This window comes from Cnephaeus nilssonii (genome assembly GCF_951640355.1).
Source record: "Cnephaeus nilssonii genome assembly, chromosome: 15".
NCBI classification, from domain to species: domain Eukaryota; kingdom Metazoa; phylum Chordata; class Mammalia; order Chiroptera; family Vespertilionidae; genus Cnephaeus; species Cnephaeus nilssonii.
The window spans coordinates 58305445-58318155 of NC_137086.1; the positions used below are offsets into that span (position 1 = coordinate 58305445).

The 12711-nt window shown below is 47.4% G+C and overlaps 1 protein-coding gene across 4 annotated transcripts in view; it reads left to right on the forward strand.

Annotated features, from left to right (window-relative positions):
- The window catches only part of BCL2L11 (BCL2 like 11), a 45617-nt gene that overhangs the window by 17603 nt on the left and 15303 nt on the right, over positions 1 to 12711 (forward strand). The gene's annotated exons all lie outside the window — the stretch shown is intronic.

Genomic DNA, 12711 nt, shown 5'->3' on the forward strand with positions numbered 1-12711 from the left:
AGGTTAGCTGTGGCCTGACTGGTTAGGACAGGCTGGTCAGTGGGTGGAGCAACGGCTCACGCCGCCTTTGTGACCAAGCCTTCAAGCCTCCATGCAGCGCTCACACGCTTTGCTGGCTGCAGCCTTCCGTTTCCCGCCCTCGGACGCAGTGCTTGACCTTCTTGTGCTTGACCTTCTTTTCAGGGCCGTTTCTACAAAAGGCTGTGGGCTTGTGTTCACCTGTGTCTCTTAGAGGCGGCCTCCACCGTTCAGCATAAATGTGTTCGGTCAGGACGCACAAGTTTTGCCAGTTTTCTAGGGAGGAGTCAGCCAGCCCAACTGTGACAGACATATGCTTTGAGGACAAATATTTAAACCATTAGACGTTCAAACATGACAATTACATCTTTGCGATTATGTAAAATAGTGTCTGGAGTTGAGGTGTGAAATTTGTTTTTCCTTTATGCAGTTGGCTTTTCGTGAATTGGTTTTAAGAGGGAAGATTTCCTTTGGCCTCCTCTCGCTGGTGAGTTATCACTAACTCTGTGTCCCGTCTGACAGGCCGGTGCCTCGCCGTGTGTCACCGTTACTACCGTTACCTGCCTGCGCAAACCTGGTAGACTTCTACAGTCTTCATTTAAAGGCTGTTTAAGATGTAGCTTTTTAGGATTCTGTGTCTGTCCCATGCCTCGGTCTTCGCTAGCATTGAAATGAAGCACAGTAACGTTTAAGATCCTTAATGCGAATGGAGAAGAGGTTTTTGTCACCTGTTTCCTGCTGCCAGTGCTAAAGTTCATAGAGGAAGCCACACTGGCTCTGTAGTCAGGAATTTTTATGTTTGTAGTTTAAATTTACATTTCCTCCCCAAGATCTGATTTTGGGCTAGGAATAACGTCTCGTTACCAAAAGCTAGCAACTTCAGATTTGTTAGCACTTTATTTCTCCGTAAATTAATGAATGGAGTTGCATATTTACTTTTTAAAGCTCTCTAAAATGTATTTGTTTTTATAGTATTGATGGAGTAAGTGGTGAAATAAGTTGTCCATGGAGGACATTTTCTGTACTGTCCGGAGAAGGGGTTTGGCATTTTTGTCTGTCTTATAGCTCAGGGTTGGCTTTCATTTGACAGTACTGAGTGTGGGGGTTCGTTTTGTTTTTCAAAATAAGATGGCACAGTCGGGTCCCCTGTAGGGCTCTGATAGGCATCTAAGACTACAGACCTCGAGCTGCAGCTGGCCTGTCAGAGGGGCTGAGTCGGTGGTGGGAAAGCAAGGAAGAGCCATGTTCTGTGTCCGGCCTGGCCAGACCCAGTGCAGACCCCGAAACACCACTCAGAACGGCGGGTTTCTGGAGCAGGCCGAGGGGTCCAGGGTGGTGATGGGGGTCTTCCCACGGCTCCTGGTAAAAGGCACAAGGAGGAGCATGGAGTGGCAGCTTCGCTGATTAAAAAGCAGGGTTAAGGACTGAGGGTTACAGACTCTGTAGCCCCAGGGAACAGAGTCAAGATGGAGGTCGGGGTTAGAAGGGAACATTTTTGTTCCCTGCAAGTAAGGGCTTTGTAGCACCCGATGCCTTCAGCAAGGACTGTGGGACCTTAGGGAAACGGGCCCTACACGCAGCGTGGGCGTCCAGGCTGGGCTGCCACGCATCAGGGTGCAGAGGCTCCCGCACGGGCCTCCACCTGGCGTGAGAGCTGGGCTTCTCTCTGACCAGGAGGCAGCCAGCTGGCTTTGGACATAAAACCTCAGGTTCTAGGGTTGCTCCTGGCGTGTCTCTGGCTTCTAGCAAATGTAAAGTGTGTGGGAATCCTGCAGGCGGAGTGGAGAACTAGGTCTCCCGATGCTGAATTAGTAAAGGAGTGGAGCCTGGCAGGGTGGCCCAGCTGGTTGGAGCACCGTCCCTTACTGTGGTTACGGACTCGATCCCCGGTCCGGGTGCATATGGGAGGCAACTGATGGATGTTTCTCTCTCCCTCTCTCCCTCCCTCCCCCCCCTCCCTCTCCCTCTCTCTCTCTCTCTCTCTCTCTCTCTCTCTCTCTCTCTCTCTCTGAAAATCAATAGAATCATCCTCTGGTGAGGGTTAGAAAAAAAAAGTAGTAAATGAGTGGAAAGGCCGAGCATGTTGCCCAAAATGCCTTTAGAGCTTAAGTTCACTAAGAAAGCTCGTGGTGGAAGGAGAAAGACACCCCGGGCACTGGCTCCCAGCTTCGCAGCCTTGGTTTACTGGCAGTTTCCAAATGATCAGAGCAGGGGGTTGGACTTTCTAACTCAGCCACATAAAAGCAGTGGCCATGCACATCGCAAGGGTAAGGAGAGAAACCCTGGCTTTGACTTGCAGCTTCGTAGTGGTATTCCGTCCTAGCAGCTGTTTGTAATGCCGCTGTCCTCGCTTGACGCTGGGTACCCGGGAAACATGATTAGGAACTTTCTGGCACGGATGCCAAGTACTGTCACATTATTTCATTTCTAAACCCTTTCGTTTTCATCAGGGGCTCAGTGGAATTGATACAGTATTTACCCAAAAAATGATGCGAGAATTAGACCCAGCGGTAGGGGTGGGTGTGTAAAATTGGATTCTGGCTCCTTGAGGTCTGCGATCCGGCAGAGTTGGGGGTGATCCTGCAGCGTTGACCGCAGTAAAGCTTCCCGGCTGACAATGTCCCTCCTTCCCCTGGGGCTCCCCCGGAATCCTGGAGCAGGCAACACGGCCGATCATGCAGGTGGGTTTCCCAAGGAGTCCTTGGGAGGCTGGTCGTTTGTGAGCTGTGGGTGACTGAACTGGTAGATGTTTCTGAAGACACTCAGGTGTGATACTCGGGGCTAAACACCCATCCCAGGATTTTTATTCTGCACAGGAACGTGGCCACCTGCAGAGGCAGTGCTTCCACTCACCGTTTCTGAGTGATTCTTCTGGAATCAGTGTAGTGCTGGTTTGAGAGCCTACAGAGAAACGGTCCATTCGTTTATGGCTTTCGGCCAAATCAGATGCTGCTCAGGGAATAAAAGGCGGATGGCCCCACGATGTCCCTGCTGCGTGCACGTATTTCCCCGAGTATGTTCTGTTGTGTGTTTAAAAGCAGAAATCACTTCTTCAAAGCCCTGCATTCCCTGTCTCTTCCGGGACAGGCGTCCTTTCTCAGTTCTGAGTTGAGAATTGGGTTCTCAGCCTCATCCATGTGGATTACTTTGAAACCTCATCTCGATTCTGCCCGGCATGTGTAGGTGACTGAAGACTGTGTAAAGTGAGTATTTCCGTGAATCTTAATATAGTTTCTGGTTCCGCACTTGACACTCAGCAGTGACGTGATGGGAACTCAAGTGGCCGCCCCCCACCTCGGAAGTGAGAGCTGTGCCAGTCCTGTACCCCAGACGAGACTGCAGTGGTGGGAATGCAGGTGTGACATGACACTCCTCCCCACCCCCCCATGCCCCACTAGGTGGCTTTCCACAGCACCCCTCAGAGGAAGGGGACAGCTGGGTGTGGAAAGAGGCTGCCTCGGTGCCTTTGAGCACCTGCCTTGGTAACAGAGGGTGACGGGTTGGGTGACTGATGTTTCGCTCGCTGTGAAGCGACGGTCTGGTTTTTATTTCTCACCCTGGCAGGCGGTGCGACAGAAAAGCCTTCCTGAGAGCCCCAGCCTAATTTCACTATCAGCCACTTAACCACAATATTAATGTTTTCAGTGGCTGAGCTTTTAAGATTTGAAATTACCGTATGGGTTGGAAAATAGTTTTGTAGCTGAGCCAGAACAGTCTGTTAAGTAGCACACATCCTTTAAGTGACTTGAAGTTCTTTGACATTGAAAAATGCCTTCCTTTTCACCTGCCCCCTCAGTGTAGAAAAATGGATTAATTCTATACCTCACGGTATTTTTTTTTCCCCTGACATCACACATTTGCCTGTGCCTGGCACAGTAGCATGGACTGATAAGGGGCTTTTGGTTAGAAAACTCGACCTCCTCACAGGTGGTCCTGGCTCGGGTGCTTGCAGGGTTGGAGCTGGCCTGTGCGGCCTTCAGCCCTGAGCAGTTTACATTAAAGCAGTTTATATTTCATTGTCTTTTTTTTTTTTAAGTTTCAGTGCCATGTTTATGGGGTGAAATGCTTTCTTAAATGCAAAAACTACATTTCCTATGGGTAAAAATACACCCCATCAGAATTTCCCCTTTGAAGAGTTTTTGCGTTCATGTAAAATTGCCTCAGAAGTTAAAATTTGACCTTCCTATGTAGTTATAAGAGCTTTTGTTTCGAATAAGGGCCCATTTTGATCAGGTGTTGGCATTTAAAGATGGTAGGAATCTTGCAAATAGGAAAATAAACATACTTATGCCTGATACTTACCTTTTCTATAGAGTAGGAATGGGAAGGTAGGTTCTCGTTTTGATAGGTGGACTATATTGTTAGAATGGGGGTAGTTGGGTTAAGTATCCAGATAGGATTAGGGGACTGAGGGTGGAGCGGTCCTTGTACCCCACCAGTTCCAACTGCACCTTCTGGAGACCACACCTGACCCCTTCACCACATGCTCCCTGACAGTGGGACGGAATTAAGCAAACTTAATTCTGGTTTTGACCAGCACCACTGTGGGACTGACAGGCTGACGACTTAGTAGGGTTGTTCTCATGTGACATGAGACCAACTATGACAGTCACTGAGATTAAACTAGTGATGAAGTTAAGAAAAAGCTTAACTTCTTGAGTAAATTTAATGGTATTCTGGGGAGTAAGGGATGCATTTTGAGGTCAGTAGACCAGGGGTCATGTAGACTTGCCCCTTATTACTTATGAGACACAAACATACATATGCCAGTAAAAGCAATATCCCTAGGCCTTCAGTTTCCTATAAAATAGAGTAAAATACTGACCATGTTCTTACTTTCTGCTGTATCTTCTTTCTATATACAATTTTTCCCAGCAAACCAATTATCATCCTATTAGGGAGACCTCTGATCACCCTAAATTAAATTAGCACCCCACTCAAAGGAGCTCCCCACCCCCCCTCTTGCCTGGTTTGATTTATGTTTCTAGCACTATTTCCACCTGACCTATTATATAGCCATTTCCATAAGGGTAAGGATTTTGTCTGCTTTCTTCCCTGCTGTATCTCCAGAGTCTAGGATGATTTGTGGCACAAATAAGTGGTTAATTGTATTTGTTGAATGAGTAAATAAATAAAAAGAAATTGTTCAGATAAAATACTTAACACAGTATCTAAACATGGTAGAGACTCAATAATTGTTTGCAGTTACTATACCAGTATAGGAATTCGGAAACTTGCTCAATTTTATGTTTTTTGTCTAAGAAACTTTTTGGCAATGCTTTGTATTTTTATATCAAACACAAGTATCTCTAAACTATTCCCCCCCTTTTTTTTAAATCCTCACCCAAAAATATATGTTTTTTTTTTCCTAATTGCTTTAGAGAGAGAGAGAGAGAGAAACAGAAACATCAATCGGTTGCCTCCCATATGCTCCCCAACTGGGGATTGAACCCAAGACCTAGGTATAGGCCCTGACTGGGAATTGAACCCGCCACCTTTTTCCTTTTGGTGTATGGCATGACATGCCAACCAACTGAGCCATCTGGCCAGCGGTAACATATTCTTGAAAGGTATTTCCCATTTTCATGTGTCATTTGATTCATGTATAGAAAGACACTTTGTGGATTACAGTTAGTGGTCATGAGACCAAACCACTTAATGCACAAACAGAACTGACTGGAGTTTCACAACTTTGCTAGCACCACTGAGACAAGGATGGAAACTTTATTCTTTAACAGTTGAGATGATAGTTGGGTTATAGATTATAGATCTTGCCTCTCAGGGAAGAAGGGAAGAGCTGCAAGTAACTTTTCCTCTAAAGGGACTTAGCTTCTCAGTAGTCATTCCATTATAAAGCATTTATTCTTAATTTATATAATCTAGTTAATGTGGGTCTCACCATTTTTTTTATCTTTCTTTTAATCTCATTTCCTTTAAATATTGGCTCAAATGCCACCCTGTAGGTGAGGCCAATTCAGCTCACCCCCTCTCCCTAGCCCCCAGCACTCCTGCTCTGCCTTAACCCTGTTCTATTAAACCATAGCACTTGCCATCTTAAAGCTGTTCTATAATTTACATATTTATGCTTATTGTCTGTATCTCTCTGATTGAAATGTAAGCTTCATGAGGGTAGGAATTTTTATCTATTTTGTTTACTTATATATCCCCCGAGGCCTACAACATAGTCTGTGACCTCATAGAAAATTTTTTTAAGGAAGGAAGGAAAGAGCTTCTCCTATGCCCCTCACCCCCAGTCCTGCCCTGCCCCAGGCCTTCACCACCCTGTCGTTTGTGTCCATAGATAATGCATGTATGCACGTGTTCTTTGGTTAATCTCTTCCCCTCCCCTCTCTCTCTGAGGTTTCGTTAGTCGGTTCCATGTTTCCATGCCTCTGGTTCTATTTTATTCATCAGTTTATTTTGCTCATTAGATTCCTTGTTTGTTTATTTTTATTTTTAGATTCAATTATTGATATACTAGAAGCCCGGTGCACGAAATTCGTGCACGGCAGGGGGTTGTCCCTCAGCCCAGCCTGTACCCTCTCCAATCTGGGACTCCTGGAGGGATGTCAGACTGCCCGTTTAGGCCCGATCCTGGTGGGATCGGGCCTAAACGGGCAGTCTGACATCCCTCTCACAATCCAGGACTGCTGGCTCCCAACTGCTTGCCTGCCTGCCTTCCTGATTGCCCCTAACCACTTCTGCCTGCCAGCCTGATCACCCCCTAACCACTCTGCTGCCAGCCTGGTTGATGCTTAACTGCTCCCCTGCCAGCCTGTTTGCCCCCAACTTCCCTCCTCTGCCAGCCTGGTCACCCCTAACTGCCCTCTCCTGCAGGGTTGATCACCTCCAACTGCCCTCTCTTGCAAGCCCAGTCCCTCTCAACTGCCCTTCCTTGCAGGCCTGGTCCCTCACAACTGCCCTCCCTTGTAGGCTGGGTGCCTCCCAACTGCCCTCTCCTGCTGGCCATCTTGTGTCCACATGGGGGCAGGATCTTTGACCACATGGGGGCAGCTATATTGTGTGTTGCAGTGATGATCAATCTGTATATTGCTCTTTTATTAGATAGGATAGAGGCCTGGTGCACAGGTGGGGGCCAGCTGGTTTGCCCTGAAGGGTGTCACAGATAAGGGTGGGGGTTCCCTTGGGGTGTGGGACGGCCTGAGCGAGGGGCCTGTGGTGGTTTGCAGGCCGGCCACGCCCCCTGGCAACCCAAGGGGAGGCCCTGGTATCTGGAATTTATTTTCCTTCTACAATTGAAACTTTGTAGCCTGGAGCGGAGCCAAGCCTGGGGCTCCGGCAGCCATTTCTGTGGCAGTTAATTCACCTTCTACAATTGAAACTTTGTAGCCTTAAGCGGGTGAGCCTGGCCAGGGTATGCGGAAAGCTTTGCTTCCCCTGTTGCCGCCGGCAACCCTGGCCTGCTCTCTCAAGCTCCATTCTGCCGCCATTTGTTTGAATTTGTTTACCTTCTATAATTGAAACTTTGTAGCTTGAGTGGAGGCTTAGGCCTGCAACGGCTATGGAAAGCTTGGCTTACTCTGTTACCTGGGAAACCTTGCTCTCTGTGGCTGTAGCCATCTTGGATTGGGGTTAATTTGCATACTTGCTCTGATTGGCTGGTGGGCGTGGCTTGGCTGGTGGGCGTGGTTTATGTAGCGGAGTGATGGTTAATTTGCATATTACCATTTTATTAGAGAGGATATGTATTTATTGCCATTTTACTGTTCATATTTTTTACCTTTTTTCTTCTTCTTAAAGAATACCCTTCAACATTTCATGTAATGCTGGTTTGGCGGTGATGAACTCCTTTAGCTTTTTCTTTGTGAACTCTGTCTGACCTTCAGTTCAAAATGATAGCTTTGCTGGGTAGAGTAATCTTGGTTATAGGTCATTGCTATTCAGCACTTTGAATATTTCTTGCCACTCCCTGCTGGCCTGCAAAGTTTCTGTTGAGAAATCAGCTGACAGTCCTATGGGTGCTCTCTTGTGGTAGCTAACTGCTTTTCTCTTGATGCTTTTAAAATTCTCTCTTTGTCTTTAATCCTTGGCATTTTAATTATGATGTGTCTTGGTGTGGACCTCTTTGGGTTCATCTTATTTGGAACTCTTTGTGCTTCCTGGACTTGTAAGTCTATTTCTTTCACCAAGTAGAGGTAGTTTTCTGTTATTTTTTTCTTCAGGTAGGTTTTCAGTATCTTGCTCCCTCTTTTTCTGGCACCTTCATGAAGCAAATGTTGGTAGGCTTGAAGTTGTCCCAGAGGCTCCTTACACTGTCTTCAGGTTTTTGGATTCTTTTTTTGTTTTGCTCTTCTGATTTGGTGTTTTTTGCTTCCTCATATTTCAAATCGCTGATTTGGTTCTCAGCATCCTCTACTCTACTCTTGATTACCTATAAATTATCCTTTATTTAAGTTAGTGTATGCTTAATTTCTGACTGGTCCTTTTTCATGTCTTTGATGTTCTCACTAATTTCCTTGAAATTCTCACTAAGTCCCTTGAAGCTCTCATTAAGATCCTTGAGCATCCTTAAACCATTGTTTTGAACTCTGTATCTAGTAGTTTGCTTACTTCCTTTTCATTTAGTTCTTTCTCTGGAGATTTCTGTTCTTGCACTTGTGACATGTTCGTTTGTTTCCACATTTTGGCTGCATCCCTGTATTTATTTCTGTGTATTAGGTAGAGCTGCAATGTCTCCTGGAATTGGTAGAGTGTCCTTGTGTAATAGGTGTCCTGTAGGGCCCAGTGGCTCAGCCTCCACAGTCACCTGAGCTGGCACTGTTGGTACACCCTTGTGTACGCTGTGTGCACTGTCTTATAGTTAAGCCTTGATTGCTGTTGGCATCGCTGGGAGGAATTGACCCCCAGGCCAACTGGCAGTGAGGACCAGCTGTGACTACAGTGGAAGAGCTGCTGTGCAGGAGACACCCCTATGGAGGAAGACTTGCTTCAGTGGGGCTTTGGTGCTCCCTGAGTCTGCCCCTTGAGTGTGTCCTTTGTAGATATGTAGAGTTGTAACCTGGTATGGTCTGAAGCTGTCCACTGGGTGCACAGGCTCTGCGGTCCCCCCTGCAGTCAGCCTCTGCCTGTGCCTTTCCTGGGGCTACCTGTCAGCAGCTACAGAAAGATCTGTAGAGGGCTGCTACTTGTGTTGGGCTTGGAAGTGCCCAGGAGAGGCCAAACTGTAAAACAAGGCAGGCTCCTGCTATTGACAGGCCTGGAGCCTCTTTATTGAGAGGTATGGGGCACACTGAACCCAGCTACTGTTTGTTTGAGGGATTTTAGGACCAATGGAAGCCTGAGCCAGGGCAGGCCATTCATATGGAGAAGCTGCTACAAACAGCTTGGGTGGGGCTGCAGATTGGATGGGGCAGGGTCTCAGGGAATCACCAGGGCAGAGCAAACAGTGTGAGCCAATCTGATGGAAACTCAGATATGGTGCCTGTCCTTCAGCTCTGTGGCGGGGGAGGTCCCAGTACAGGAATAATAATCCCTGCAAGCACTCCTGTCTGGGAGAAAGCCGCCCCCAAGTTTTTGCCTGGTGCTAGACAACCCAGTTCCTCCCCTTATGTCCCTGGGTCCCCCCAAGCCGCTGCCCCAGCGTTGGCGCTCAGAGGAAGCGAATCTGAGTCAGTCAGTGTGCCAGCCCTTTAAGAGGAACTGCCTGGTCTCCAGCAGCTTCTATGTGCGTCAGCCACAATCCCTGCTGGTTTTTACAGCCTGAAGTTACAGGGACTTTTCTTCCTGGCTCTGGAACCCTGGGCTGGGGGTCTGGTGTGGGGCTGGGACCACTCGCTCAGCCTAGATATCCCTCCTAAAAACGACGGCACACGTGGTTGCCGGACCAGCCCGTTCTCTGTGCCTTCACCCCTCCTGTCAATCTCGATGGGCTTTCTTCTTTCCTTCTCTGGTTGTAGGACTTCAGCCAGATTTCAGGCAGTTCTGAATGATGGTTCTGTATTTTAGTTGTAATTTTGATGTGGTTGTGGGAGGCGGCGAGTACTGGCATTTACCTACACCGCCATCTTTGTTCTCCAGACAGAGCCTTTCAAACCACACACATTCAGCAGGCTTCCGCTGCCGCTGAGGGAAAGTAACGGGTGGAATGGTTTTGTTTTGTATCAAAGCAAACAGCATTTAGTTAAAACTTAGCATTTAATCCAAAGAACGTTAGCTTTGTGGGGGCAGGGCTCGGCCTCTGTGGTTGCTGTGCCCAGAACACCTGCTAGGACGAGGTCTGGCACGTGGGCATTCATAGTTGCTGGTAAGGCAGTGTCTCTCTTGGTTTATTAGCATCAGGTAACTTGCAGCAGTTTTACCAGCCTACCGGCTTTGTAAAAAACAACCTGTATTTCACAGATTTTCTGTGGATGGTTGGCATTTTCTTTATTTCTGACTCCAGGGTTGAAAGCAGGTTACTCCTTAAAAAAGCTGTGTGTGGTGAGCCATGAGTGGGCTCTGGAGCCCGGGAGAGGTGGGTGATGTGGCTCTAAGTGGCCCAGGGGTGGCCCGCTGGCGGGCCTGCTCACCTGCAGGTGCATCTCCCTGCAGGGCCATCTGCAGGATCACATGACACGTTCTGCAGGCGCTGGTGTGGATAAGGAGTCATTCCAAGAAAGGATGCTTTCCTTCCCTCAAGGGTGGCTTCTCTTTCTAAAAGTTTCGAAAGTCAGGAAAGAATGCTTGATTGCTGATAGCATAAAAAGAACAGTCATGGTTTGGTACTGTAATGGGGTCAATCCTTAAAGAGCGCTGAACCCAGGAAAAGTGAGTCAACTATTACATCACCACCTGGCATCATACTACCCCGAAATTGTGTGTCCTGTCAGTTTAGTCATTTAAAATTTAAGTTTTATGGACTTTGACATAGTAACCATGGAAATATTTGCATGACAAGGGTTCAGCCAGAGTGATTTTTATGTGGTTAGATGGGTGTTCAGGGACAGGCCTAGCTTACCCTAAAAGTTCCCCATTGTCAGGTCCTACATTCTCCGCCATGCCTTCCTTTCAAAGCCGCTTCCCTCTGGCCTAATTCGGAGTGCAGATCGCCGGGGAGGTTCTGTGTGAGCTCCTGCTTGTTCACCCTCTCCATACTTCCCACCCCACACAGGGTGCCCTGCGCTTCTCAGGTGCTGCGTTTGTAGGATCACTGTGGGATTCACTTGGGTGGGGGCTGGGGACAGTTAGAATGGGGCAGCAGTTTGGAGAAGACTTGGTTAAAACTTGTTTTGTTTTGTATTGATTTGAAAGAGAGAGGAAGCAGGAGGGAAAGAGAGAAATATCAATTGGTTACCTTAAGTTGTGCCCTGACCGACAATAGAATCCGAAACTTTTTTGGTGTACAGGATGGCGCTCTAACCAACTGAGCCACTGAGTTCACTTTTTGTTTGTTTTTGTTAATTCTCACCCAAGGATATTTTTTCCATTGATTTTTTTTTTTTTTTTTTTTTTGAGAGAGAGAGTGGAAGGGAGGGTGGGAGAGAGAGAGAGAGGAACATGGATGTGAGAGAGACACATTGATTGGTTGCCTCCTGCACGTGCTGCCCTGACCGTGGCTGGGGATCAAACCTGAAACTCAGGTACGTGCCTTTGATAGGGAATTGAAACCAAACCCTTTTGTACTTTTAAGTACTTTTCAGAAGCTGTGACTCAATGTCAGTTTTATTTATAACAATAAATAAAATACAAAGTACAAAACAATTTTTTTTTTGCAAAAAATATAAGAGGAAGCTATATTTATGTTGTCATGAGATCTGATTACCATAGGTTTTTAAATATTTTGTGGTGTTTGAAATGGAACGTGTGTGTTTAATTGCGAGTACAGTTCAACAAGAAGATAACATGTTGCATGTGATATGTTTCAGCCCATGAGGCTCGTCGCTTCCAGTGCCTGTTTCTGCACTGCTCTCGGGTGTGGGCAAGGCCTTTCCTGGGGGCGTGTGCAGACCTCTTCCCATGCGCGGTGGATGTCCTGAAGACTTGCCTTTTTGCTCCCTTTCATTTTGGCTGTCACGTGGCTTCAGTGGCTCCATTAACAAGCAGGTGTGGGCATTGGTGACAGTGTAACGAAAGCCTCCCGCTTTTCTCTTCATCCAAGATGCCTTTGCTTTTATACCCAAAACTTTTTCTGCCCCCACGTGGGGGTGCAGACTTGCACCCATTGGCTGTGTTAATAGGCAGAACACACAGTTACCCTGGGACTTGGCCCTGTGGTGGCCCCGGCGAATCAGCCCAGCGCTGCACCCACCTGCGTAGGCACGCGGCAGGCCGCCCGCCCGGTGTCCTTTCTCAGGTGGCACTCGTGCTCCTAAGCGAACAACCATTTCATCTCTTACTCCTCTGCGATGTTAGAAATGTTCCCGAGGAGTTGTGCCTGGTATGAAGATCAACGTAGTTGTTTTACGGACAACCTCAATTTTTATGTCCTCAAGTGCGTCCAATGATTTTTATTCATTTGTGTGTGTGTTTGCCTTCTTGAAGTGGAAGCATATGTTTGATTGGCCGGGAAATTTTTGAATTTTGCAGTGCTGCAACTCCAACTTCGAGAAAGGCAATCATTCGACATCCCTTACTCTTGATGCAGAGTTAGGTGGCGGGTGAGCCACGATGATCTGTTACTGTAGGCCTGGCAGTCAGGGGGCTCCCAGAAATAGGAGTGCGCGTGTGCGAAGGGCGTGCTGCCTGCACACCTGT